The sequence below is a fragment of the Priapulus caudatus genome, unplaced genomic scaffold (assembly GCF_000485595.1).
Source record: "Priapulus caudatus unplaced genomic scaffold, Priapulus_caudatus-5.0.1 Scaffold300, whole genome shotgun sequence".
Lineage (NCBI taxonomy): Eukaryota > Metazoa > Priapulida > Priapulimorpha > Priapulimorphida > Priapulidae > Priapulus > Priapulus caudatus.
Genome location: NW_014577361.1, coordinates 146,887 through 159,593, shown reverse-complemented (window position 1 = coordinate 159,593; position 12,707 = coordinate 146,887). Strand labels below are relative to the sequence as shown.

The 12,707-nt window shown below is 38.5% G+C and overlaps 1 protein-coding gene and 2 non-coding genes across 3 annotated transcripts in view; 1 reads left to right on the top strand and 2 right to left on the bottom strand.

The window, feature by feature from the left end:
* Positions 1-2,634: 2,634 nt before the first annotated feature.
* Positions 2,635-12,707, bottom strand: part of LOC106808730 — a 29,840-nt gene continuing 19,767 nt past the window's right edge. Inside the window, exon 6 of the mRNA XM_014811562.1 lies at positions 2,635-4,173. The gene's annotated coding sequence lies outside the window, so the exon portion shown is untranslated. The remainder of the gene's footprint in view (positions 4,174-12,707) is intronic.
* On the top strand, positions 9,313-9,384 carry Trnah-gug. The gene has a single exon. It is a non-coding gene; the product is annotated as a tRNA-His (tRNA).
* Trnah-gug lies at positions 12,302-12,373 on the bottom strand. The gene has a single exon. It is a non-coding gene; the product is annotated as a tRNA-His (tRNA).

Genomic DNA, 12,707 nt, shown 5'->3' with positions numbered 1-12,707 from the left:
CCTGCTCCTCTCACAGCTTTCCTCCTCCTCCTTCTCCAACACCTTCTCCCTTCTGCCCCCTCCTTCTTCCACTAGTGCTCACCACCTTTTCCTTCGCCCCTGTCCTCCTTTCTCCCCTTCCGCCTTTCCTCCACCCAGCTTCTCCATTCCTCCTCTCTCACCACCTCTCTCCTTCTCCCTTTCCTCCTTCTCACCACCTTCTCGCCTTCTCCCCTTCCTCCTTCTCCACAGTTTTTTCTTTTTTTTTTTTTTTTTTTCCCCTTCCTCCTTCTTCACCAGCTTCTCCTCCTCTTCGTCCACACGTTTCCCTTCTCTCCCTCCTCTTTCTCAACCAGCTTCTCCCCTCTCTCCTTCTACCACCACCTTCTCCCCTCCTCCTTCTCACCAGCTTCTCCCTTCTTCTTTTCCCCCCCTCCCACCAGCTCCCTTCTCTCCCTCCTTCTCCACCAGCTTTCTCCCACTTCCTCACTTCTCTACCAGTTTACTGCCCCTCCACCACCTTCTCCTTCCTCCCTCTCCTCCACCAGCTTCTCCCCTCCTTCTCCACCACCTTTCTCTTCGTTCCCCCTCCTCCTTCTCCACCCAGCTTTCTCCCCTCTTCCTCCTCCTCCAACACCTTCTCCCTTCTCCCCTCCTCCTTCTCCACCAGCTTCTCCCTCCTCCTTCTCACCAACTCTCTTTCCTTTTCTCACCCTTCCCTCCTTCTCCACACAGCTTACTCCATTACCTCCTTCTCCACCGACCCTTCTCCATTCTCCCCTTCCTCCTTCTCCTCAGCTTCTCCCTTCTCCCCTTCCTCATCTCCTAGCCATATTGAGTCGGCCATCAACGGCCGCCGTGCTGCGTATAGCCCATATGAATCTTATCACAGCGCCGCCGTGCGTCATAGTCGACTTCCAACGGGCCCCGCCACTAAACGTGCGCGTGGTAGCAAAGGATATATGCCCGAGGTGACAGGTGGCACAAACGCGCGTAACCAGTTCTATATTGGCCAGCTCTCGGCCATACCGCAAAAAAAAACTGATTTGCACTCTTTGGCAGCTCTCGGCACACGCCGAAAACTGATCTTCACACTTTTGGCCAGCTTCTCGCCAACGCTGTAAAACTCAGTTTTCACTTACGATTTTGATTGATTTGATGGATTTTGATGATTTTGATTTCGGTGATTTCCATTTTCTTGATTTTGATTTCTTGCATTTTGATTTCTGATTTGATTTCGTTTTGATTTCGATTTTGGATTTTGAATTTTGATTTTGATTTTGATTTTGAATTGATTTTGATTTTGATTTTGCATTTTGATTTTGATTTTCGTTTTGAATCTTGATTTTGATTTTGATTTTTTTTTTTGCTTTTTATTTATTTCAGAGGTAAAATTGTAGTGGCAAACCCTCGGCCACCATACAGGATATAGTTAGCATAATTATAATGACGTCAACTGTGTGCATTAGCCGTGATCGTATAGTGTTAGTACCTTGCCGTTGTGGCCGCAATAACCCAAGTTCGATTCCTGGGTCACGGCATAGCTACGACCTAGCAATGTCAAGGCTTGAGCCCTTTTTATCACGTCAACGTCGCGTATATTTTAAATAGAAATTACCGGTGCATTATTAGTGATTATGTGTTCTTAACTACATAAATTCTTTCGATATTCTTAAAAACTCTTCACTGGGATTTTATGCTCTCGAAGGCGTGCGGATCAGTGTCAAATCATTTGATGATGCTGCAACAGTTTAGCATCTAAAATAATATAGCACGCTGTATTTCTAAATAAAATTTTCAATGTCGTGTTAGCACATAGTAAACACCGCTATTATACGGCATGTTTTTTGTTTCATAATTCGATTTTTTGTTTTATGGTTGATTTTATCACAGATAAACATATTCGATTTATCACATATAACATTCGATTTATCACATATAACATTCGATTTATCACATATAACATTTTTTTTAATTATTTTATTTTTTATTCTAAAATATTATTATTTTTTAAATTTTTTTATAATGTTTTATTTCCAGATCACATTGACATTGTATACAGTACAATAATATCACAATTAAGTGAGATAACACAACACATTAGATCATATACGGACCTATTGTTAGCTAGTATTAGCTCTGTTTCTAAAGGTAAACATAATAAATATCTACAGTGTAATTCTTGTACACAACAAAATATTGTACGACTTCATTGGCAACCTTGACGACACTTCAATTACAATTTTCTAAGACATACAAGTATATATATACTGTAGCATAAGGGTGCAACTATAATTTTGTGTAGTAGCAGTACTAAACATTGTTATTGTAGTGACCAAAAGAAAGCGGACCATTTACCTAAGAAAGAATCCTGTTTTTGGTTTGTAAAGGCAATATGTTTTTCAATTTTCATTATATATGTTATGTATGCCTTTACCATTGCAAAGCTTGGTATTCTATTTTTTGTTCTACATTTATATATAACAAATTTTGTAATGTTTATTATTTGGTTAATGATAATGTCGGTAGATTGTATTCCCAAGATAATATCTTTTACATCCAATGTATGCAGTTGAGGGTATCCTCTAGTTACAAACCAATTTTGTATATCTTGCCATACGGCTCTTACATGAAAACATTACAAATTTAGAATGCGAGTATTGTTTCACTTTCTTGGTTACAAAAAGTACATCTATCATTATCATTTATACCAATTAATTTCAAAAATGTGTTTGTTGTAAGGACATATAACATTTGATTTATCCCATATAACATTTGATTTATTGCATATAACATTTGATTTATTGCCTATGATATTTGATTATTTAGTCATATGTTATATGCAATAAATCGACAATAATTTCCTGCCAAAAGTACAATTGCATCATTTCATACCATGCCTGTTAATTCGATTGCATTAGGCATTTACTGTTTTAAATGTTCACATTATTTGATTTTATATCAGAAAAGAGAATCAAACTATTCGATCCTAGCATCAAACCATTCGGGTTTGGAATCAAACCATTCAATTATGGAATAGAATCGTTCGATTTTGGAATCAAGTCGTTCGATTTTGGAATCGAATCGTTCGATTTTGGAATCGAATCATTCGATCTGCGAATCAAACCATTCGATCCTGTATTATGTAGATTCCTCCTGCACGCACCGCATCGAACCATGCGACTCTGAATCGAATTATTCGATCTGTGAATCGAAGCATTCGATCCGTGAATCAAAGCATTCGATCCGTGAATTTAGGCATTCAATTCGTGAATTGAAGCTTTCGATCCAGTCAATCAAGCCATTTGATTCGCATGATTAAATAATGATTTAATTATAAAGGAAAAATATCAAAGGTAACGTTTAAACATGCATATGTGATTTTAGCCCATATATACATCGAACAAAACATTAAACAAATCGAACGATTAACAACATCGAATTATGAAACAAAAAACATGCCATATGGCGCATGGAGTTAGAGCATGGAATACATGCCCAGTTTATGCAAAAAGAAACATCATTCTGTTGAAAAGCTTCTCGATCTCTCGTTTTAATATTTAATGGATTTTCTCGATCTCTCATATGAAGAATTATTATAATATTAAGAATCAGTTCTTCAGCTTCTAATGAAAACAGTCACAGATAGATGGCAGACAAGTGACATGACTTTCCGACGAGACGAGATCGAGTAGATCCGGATAAATATACAGCGACCGTGCATAGACCTGTATTGTTCCGGCTTATCGCGATCGTAAACACAGGCGGGGCATCCGGCTAGATCTAAACTGGCCTGCTTGCCTGCGGCCAGACTTGCACCAAGTCCCTGCGCATGATGCAATGGCGCACCCCTTCACCTTACTCACTCGCTCCCTCCCACCTCTCTACAGCACCTAAATCTGGAATATTATTGTAGTTTGGGTCTCCGTACATTTCTGTGTATTTGCCACATTTGGCTATGTAGGGTAACCCGGGGCAAAGCGGAACACGGGGCAAAGTCTCAGCAGGTCTATGTTGATGCTGCCATCTATCTGTGACTGTTTTCATTAGAAGCTGAAGAACTGATTCTTAATATCATAATAATTCTTCATAATATCACAATAATATCATAATAATAACATATTGATATCCTAATAATTCATGACCTCGTAATGTTTCTGACAGCGGGCGCAGATCATTGTCACACACGCGTAACTAAGTCAAGGATATAGCGAAACATGAATAGCGCGCAGCATAATATCGAAACATGATACCCATGCAGTTTAACACACAATGGGATTGTAGTTCACAATGGCAGCGGCTGACATCACCGCAACAGCAGCCCAGTACGATGAAGCTCGATTCGCGCCATTTAATGTTCTACTGCTCTACTCAGCTTTCTTACGCCCATGCACGTGCGCGGCCGCTTTTCGTGAGCTGGGATTCGCTCATGGCTCCTGTCAATTTATGTAGCATAATAGACTCTACGAGTTCGGGTAGAAAATATGGCTAATGATTAAGAACATATGCCGAGAAACTAAACGTTTTTGGCATCATGCGGATTTTTATTATACGAATAGAACGAAATATGATATTTGCAAGTGTATTTTATGCATCCTGCATCATATTAATCTGTCTCAATTGCTGAAATCGGCAATTTACAGATGGCTGTACCATATGATATACGTTTTACGTTACCGGTGGCTACTTTCGAAGCATATACACGAGTCCCTAGAAACAATCACCGTATTCCCATACTAGGTCGTAACATTCCCTAAATCACAATTAACCAAATAATTAGACCTACAGCGTCAGCGTGAACCGCATAAAGCTAATCTTTGTCCAATATATATATATTATACATATATATTCTGGAACCGGTTGCACATGTCTTCAGTTAAATACCAAATTATGTGCATGTGTTGTGTATATACTTTCAAGTTTCTTAACACAGTTTGGTACCCTACGGTGGCTACTATAATACTTTCAAGGGCTAATAATAATATTTATTAGCTCTTGATACTTTCATTATGTTCACGTCGCGCCATCTGGCGGGAGATGATTGCAATATTCTAAACACATTCACATTCACGTAAACCGCAGTTGCCTCTACAGGAGTGATGCCTGGTTATATTGCCTGGTCCATTGTATATGCTTGTTATAATCAACGGAAATAAGCCATAATGAATTACGGGCCGGAGTACCAACATAATCGTCTCCTGTCTCCACACTAATTAATCATATTAAACGGGATAAAATCGTAATCACATCCCCTATGTTGGCCGTTTACGTGTCGTTACGAAGGAAGCTACACTGGATATATGGATGACGCAATGTATAACGGCTATATTCGTATGCTAGTTTGTGGCTCGTGAGTATTTCTGAATTCGTGGGTACAGGCTTCAAGAATTCCTGCAGGATGCCCAATGTCGGCAATATGTGTGCGTCTTTACGCGCAACCATTCCAACATATCGGACAAACAACGAATTGCAATTTCATTCTACTAGTCAGAGCAACCAACCGACGACCGACTGTCAAACATGGTTGCAATCACACATAAAAAAATATGGGTGGAGCACTAAATAAAAAAAAACTGATTTCATGTGTGCGCGCAAAAATAGGAAGATACAAGATGTCGGTAATGAGACGGATTTTTATATGAGAGCACTCTTGATGCTTACCATATGATGCCTATACTGCAATGAGACGTTCATCGTCGTAGTATTTTACTTGATGTTTTCAACATGACACGCTTGTACCGTCAAACTACGACGGGCCCACCGTGGTTAAAATGTGCAGGAAAAATATAAAAGTTCGATGTAGCAAATGCTGGTAAAATGCTGGTCTGAGCGAGATAACCACGCCCACTTGGTTACAGTTGCTATAGGTCAGTCGACCTGATCCAGCTTGCACCCGATTTTTGAGCGTGCACGCCATATTGTCGAATTTGCTACTCTTCAATGCCAATTAACAGTGTCATACTACATCAACAATTGCACAGAGTTGCCTTTAATAACGTCTGACAGAAAAGTTAACTAAAGGTATATAAGCACTCATTAATTGGTGCGATGAATGGCTGTATAGGATAAATGAATATGCGCGATTAATTATAGAGTGTCGATTCTAACAAACGAGGGAAATAACTTATTTAGGTGTTAACATTAATTCTTGCAATTCTTATAATCAATTTAGCATGAAATGCATGTATTTATTTAAAAACCGACTTTGTTAAGAAGTGTATATATTATACTGCTTTATACTGAACCGTTAGTTGACAGTGTGTGCCTAAAACTAAAATCAAATCAATTTGAAACAATCGTGCAAGTGCGAACTGAAACAGTTTATTAGTAGTATTTTCCCTAATCAGTCTCCAGTATTAGTACGGGCTGTATGAAACATCTTAGCTAATGCTAACAAACGATCTACTGAAACGTGATGTGTAACACGAATTGATGACGGCGTATAGGCCTAACGTAGCCATAAGTAGGCCCTATATGTACTACGGGCGTAGTTTCACACGCGTATCGCGCCTTTTTATTTACATAGTGTGAGATTAGATATAATAAATACAACAAACTCACACACTTACGCTGGTAATATCGTTGGACGCTGCTTGCACAGTAGCAGGTGATCACGATAGATGATGAATCCATAATCTACGCCCCAAGGTGGGTCAAGCACCTAACCCATTTACAGCCAAATGCGGTAAATACGAAACCTATACGAATGTTATTTAGCTTTAGGAATATTTCGCAATTAATTCAAAATTATCTCTGAAAAAGGATACACATTATCACACCTGTAACTTCTAGACGTAAAATACCGAATATGTATGCAAAATGTGTGGAAAATGTGGAAGCTTAGTTCATGGGAAAATAATACGACAGAATACACGAAGTCAAAAATAAATGAAAATTATCCCCCCAACAATAATCATTCGACAAAAAGTAATAAAACTGGAATTTAAGAGTCGGGAGTGATCCTGATTGGCGTTTCGCTCTCCAACTGGTAAAAACATAAATCAATGCGATCTAGATTGGATTTCACGTCTTTAAACGCATGCAAAAAGATTTTGATTTGGAAACGACATGGAGTCAGTCTAACTACAGAATATACTGCAAGGTATATATAACCAGTATTTCTCACTTTACCGGGCCCGTCCTGTATATATATATGATCAAGAGTAGATAATAACATTATATTTAACAGTAGTTATTATCTACTCTTGATATGATATATACATATATGTGTGTGTGTGTGTGTGTGTGTGTGTGTGTGTGTGTGTGTGTGTGTGTGTGTGTGTGTGTGTGTGTGTTCATATATGCGTACATATGTGTGTACGTACGTACGAGCGTACGTGCGCGCGTGCGTGAATGCATGCGGTCGTGTTTGATTATATCTGTGCGTGTATGCGTATGTCATAAATCGTATAATAAATAACTCATGTATACGTATAGATAGTAAGTACGATGCTAAAGACTTCATATCTTTACATTTACGCATCACTATTCTATCTAATTTATAGTCTATATAATTTATTATTACTATAGTAAACTATTTATTTTATTTCTAATATCCCTAAGTAGGGTATTTATTGAGGTAGAAGGAAACGGACGCGAGCACTCAATTTTTGTGACATCCAAAAAACGCTCTGTCTCTCTCTCTCTCTCTCTCTCTCTTTCTTTCTTTCTTATTCTCTTTCCTTTTCTCTCTCTCTCTTTCTTTTTTTCTCCTTTTCTCTCTCTCTCTCTCTTGTTAACCCTCTCTGTAGCATGTCGGCACGTAGAGCGCTCAGGACTGTAGCCTTTGGCGGACACCGGTGCAGTTGCCCCATACATTTTAGATAAATAATATATTAAATAAAATAATGGCATTGTAAATGCAAATAATCCTAAAACCAGCGCGAGTCGTTACGTGATCATCCGTGAAACCCTCGTCCCGCACCCACCCCGTCACACCATGCACGCTGACCTGAAGCTGCTGCATACATCTCTCGCATCACTCAGCTGAGTCACGAAATTTCGCTCCTCCATCACAACAACTTAGGATTTTGCTCCAGACTACGGCCCTGATACCTACGTTTTCCCCATTAAGCGTCGTCACTACTACCACGTGTAAACCGATGCCGGGACGCATCAACGGTGGACGTACCGCACGTCCCCCTCATCTTCTCTCTCGCTCGCCTCTCTTTTCTCTTTCTCACCGTGTTTATAGATGCCATCTGCGATATCAACCCGTTCGCGTTATCAACTCCGCAGGCGAGATCAAGATCCATCACTTCTTCTTCTTCTTCTTCTTCTTCTTCTTCTTCCTCTTCTTCTTCTTCTTCTTTTTCTCCCTCTTCTTCTTCTTCTTCTTCTTCTACACGAGATGTCTCACCTGCATGCATGGTTATGGTATCGGGTCAGCTGTCGGCGGCGTCTCGAAGCAGGAAGCTAGTAGCTGCCTGACCTAGCACAGTCTTGCGGCCCGGCTTCGCGTGTCCGTTCCGTGAGATGCCCACGAACCAGCCGCGAGATTCATACTTGACAGATTTGTAGGCGGTGAAGCTCGGCGCGAACAGCTCGCGGAATATCGCCTCCTCGTCATTGGCGTCGACCTGCGTCGGGTGCAAGTACAGCAGCTCTTAATCTCGTATATCATCGCCAAGAATGATGGTAATCGTCAGAATAATCCTCTTAGTCCAAGGAACTGTCACGGAATAGAGAGGGAGAGCACGCTAGATGACACTCGCGCGCGGGAGCGAGAAAGAGAGCAGGCAACATAATAATATATATATGCCTGCGCAGAATTGTAAGTGGTTATGTGTTCTTAAGTTTACTACAATTAATTTCGGCATTCGTAAAATCTTCACTGTTTATCCATAATAATAAATAGTATGTGGCATAAATCCTACTCGCTTGAACCTATTTCCCATCAATTTGTGTCTCAGCGATTTGTATTCGTCTCTGTTGGTTCTTACAATGTGATTCTTTACAGTGACTTCCAGTCAGTTATCATATTCCAGTCACTTCTACTTATCATATCTACATTATCTACTTATTCCAGTTATCATATTTCAACCACCGGAATGCACATGAGAAATTTCCTCGCACCTATTATGAATAAATTCACACAGCCAAAACACACTCATGCCGTGACATTGCTACACAGTAGCTATGCAGTGACCAAGATTCGAACCTGAGTTATTGAGGCCACAACGCGAGGTACGAACCCACTATACGATCTGCTACTAACTAAGCGCGAAGATTTTTTAAGATGCATTAAGATTAATCGCATTCCAAAAAACAAAACAAAAAAACAAACAGGATATAGTTAGCATAATTATAATTGACGTCAACTGTGTTGCATTAGCCGTGATCGTATAGTGGTTAGTACCTTGCGTTGTGGCCGCAATAACCCAGGTTCGAATCCTGGTCACGGCATAGCTACGACCTAGCAATGTCAAGGCTTGAGCCCTTTTTTATCACGTCAACGTCGGTATATTTTAAATAGAAATTACCGGTGCATTATTAGTGATTATGTGTTCTTAAGTACTAAAATTCATTTCGATATTCTTAAAAACTCTTCACTGGGATTTACGCTCTCGAAGGTGCGGATCAGTGTCAAATCATTTGATATGTTGTACAGTTTAGCATCTAAAATTAATATAGCGCGCTGTATTTCTAAATTAAAATTTCAATTGTAGTGTAGCACATAGTAAACACCGCGATTATACGGCATGTTTCTTGTTTCATAATTCGATTTTTTGTTTTATGGTTGATTTTATCACATATAACATTCGATTTATCACATATAACATTCGATTTATCACATATAACATTCGATTTATCACATATAACATTTGATTTATCCCATATAACATTTGATTTATTGCATATAACATTTGATTTATCGCCTATGATATTTGATTATTTAATCATATGTTATATGCAATAAGTCGACAATAATTTCCTGCCAAAAGTACAATTGCATCATTTCATACTATGCCTGTTAATTCGATTGTATTAGGCATTTACTGTTTTAAATGTTAACATTATTTGATTTTATATCAGAAAAGAGAATCAAACCATTCGATCCTAGCATCAAACCATTCGGTTTTGGAATCAAACCATTCAATTATGGAATAGAATCGTTCGATTTTGGAATCAAGTCGTTCGATTTTGGAATCGAATCGTTCGATTTTGGAATCGAATCATTCGAGCTGCGAATCAAACCATTCGATCCTGTATTATGTAGATCCCTTCTGCACGCACCGCATCGAACCATGCGACTCTGAATCGAATTATTCGATCCGTGAATCGAAGCATTCGATCCGTGAATCAAAGCATTCGATCCGTGAATTTAAGCGTTCAATTCGTCTCAGCAGGTCTATGTTGATGCTGCCATCTATCTGTGACTGTTTTCATTAGAAGCTGAAGAACTGATTCTTAATATCATAATAATTCTTCATAATATCACAATAATATCATAATAATAACATATTGATATCCTAATAATTCATGACCTCGAATATAACTAACAGCACTAAGTATAACCTGCTACTGGATAAAATAATGTTCGAAAGAGTTACAAAAATTTGATACATTGAAACGAATTGCACTATTCCACTATGGAAAATGTATCGAGTCTGAGCGTTTACATGCACTGAACAGAACAACAAAATATTGGTGTAACGCAGGTATTTAACCATAAACGGTGAGCAAAATCACACAACTGTAGTGTCGTAATTTATCATTTGTGAAATAAATTGATTGTCTAACGTTGAAGACAGTGATGTACTATAAATTAGTACTACATTAGTACTAAACGAGTATTACACTAGTACATTAGTACGCTAAAGGGTCCTGCGGGTGGCATACAGAAAATGAGATGGCGCATAGTCTATTTTAAAAGTTTCCGTAATTAGTAAAGTGATAAACATTGCGACCAATTATTGATTGCTAACCTTACTATTTTTTAGAAAATTTGATAGTCTCATGGTTACCGTGACAAATCTATATGGAGAACCAAAGGAATGTGAAGACTTCTACCCTTTCGTCAAGGAAAGCACTTCGACGCTTACCGACTACGTTTGCGGAAGAGAGAATGGCGCGAATCGAGCTTCATCGTACTGGCTGCTGTTGCGGTGATGTCAGCCGCTGCCATTGTGAACTACAATCCCATTGTGTGTTAAACTGCATGGGTATCATGTTTCGATATTATGCTGCGCGCTATTCATGTTTCGCTATATCCTTGACTTACGCGTGTGTGACAATGATCTGCGCCCGCTGTCAGAAACATTACGAGGTCATGAATTATTAGGATATCAATATGTTATTATTATGATATTATTGTGATATTATGAAGAATTATTATGATATTAAGAATCAGTTCTTCAGCTTCTAATGAAAACAGTCACAGATAGATGGCAGCATCAACATAGCTGCTGAGACGAATTGAACGCTTAAATTCACGATCGAATGCTTTGATTCACGGATCGAATGCTTCGATTCACGGATCGAATAATTCGATTCAGAGTCGCATGGTTCGATGCGGTGCGTGCAGAAGGGATCTACATAATACAGGATCGAATGGTTTGATTCGCAGCTCGAATGATTCGATTCCAAAATCGAACGATTCGATTCCAAAATCGAACGACTTGATTCCAAAATCGAACGATTCTATTCCATAATTGAATGGTTTGATTCCAAAACCGAATGTTTGATGCTAGGATCGAATGGTTTGATTCTCTTTCTGATATAAAATCAAATAATGTTAACATTTAAAACAGTAAATGCCTAATACAATCGAATTAACAGGCATAGTATGAATGATGCAATTGTACTTTTGGCAGGAAATTATTGTCGACTTATTGCATATAACATATGATTAAATAATCAAATATCATAGGCGATAAATCAAATGTTATATGCAATAAATCAAATGTTATAGGGATAAATCAAATGTTATATGTGATAAATCGAATGTTATATGTGATAAATCGAATGTTATATGTGATAAAATCAACCATAAAACAAAAAATCGAATTATGAAACAAAAAACATGCCGTATAATAGCGGTGTTTACTATGTGCTACACGACAATTGAAATTTTAATTTAGAAATACAGCGCGCTATATTAATTTTAGATGCTAAACTGTGCAACATATCAAATGATTTGACACTGATCCGCACCTTCGAGAGCATAAAATCCCAGTGAAGAGTTTTTAAGAATATCGAAATGAATTTTAGTAGTTAAGAACACATAATCACTAATAATGCACCGGTAATTTCTATTTAAAATATACCGACGTTGACGTGATAAAAAGGGCTCAAGCCTTGACATTGCTAGGTCGTACTATGCCGTGACCAGGATTCGAACCTGGGTTATTGCGGCCACAACGCAAGGTACTAACGACTATACGATCACGGCTAATGCAACACAGTTGACGTCAATTATAATTATGCTAACTATATCCTGTTTGTTTTTTTGTTTTGTTTTTTGGAATGCGATTAATCATCTTAAAAAATCTTCGCGCTTCAGTTAGTAGCAGATCGTATAGTGGGTTCGTACCTCGCGTTGTGGCCTCAATAACTCAGGTTCGAATCTTGGTCACTGCATAGCTACTGTGTAGCAATGTCACGGCATGAGTGTGTTTTGGCTGTGTGAATTTATTCATAATAGGTGCGATAAAAAATTTCTCATGTGCATTCCGGTGGTTGAAATATGATACTGGAATAAGTAGATAATGTAGATATGATAAGTA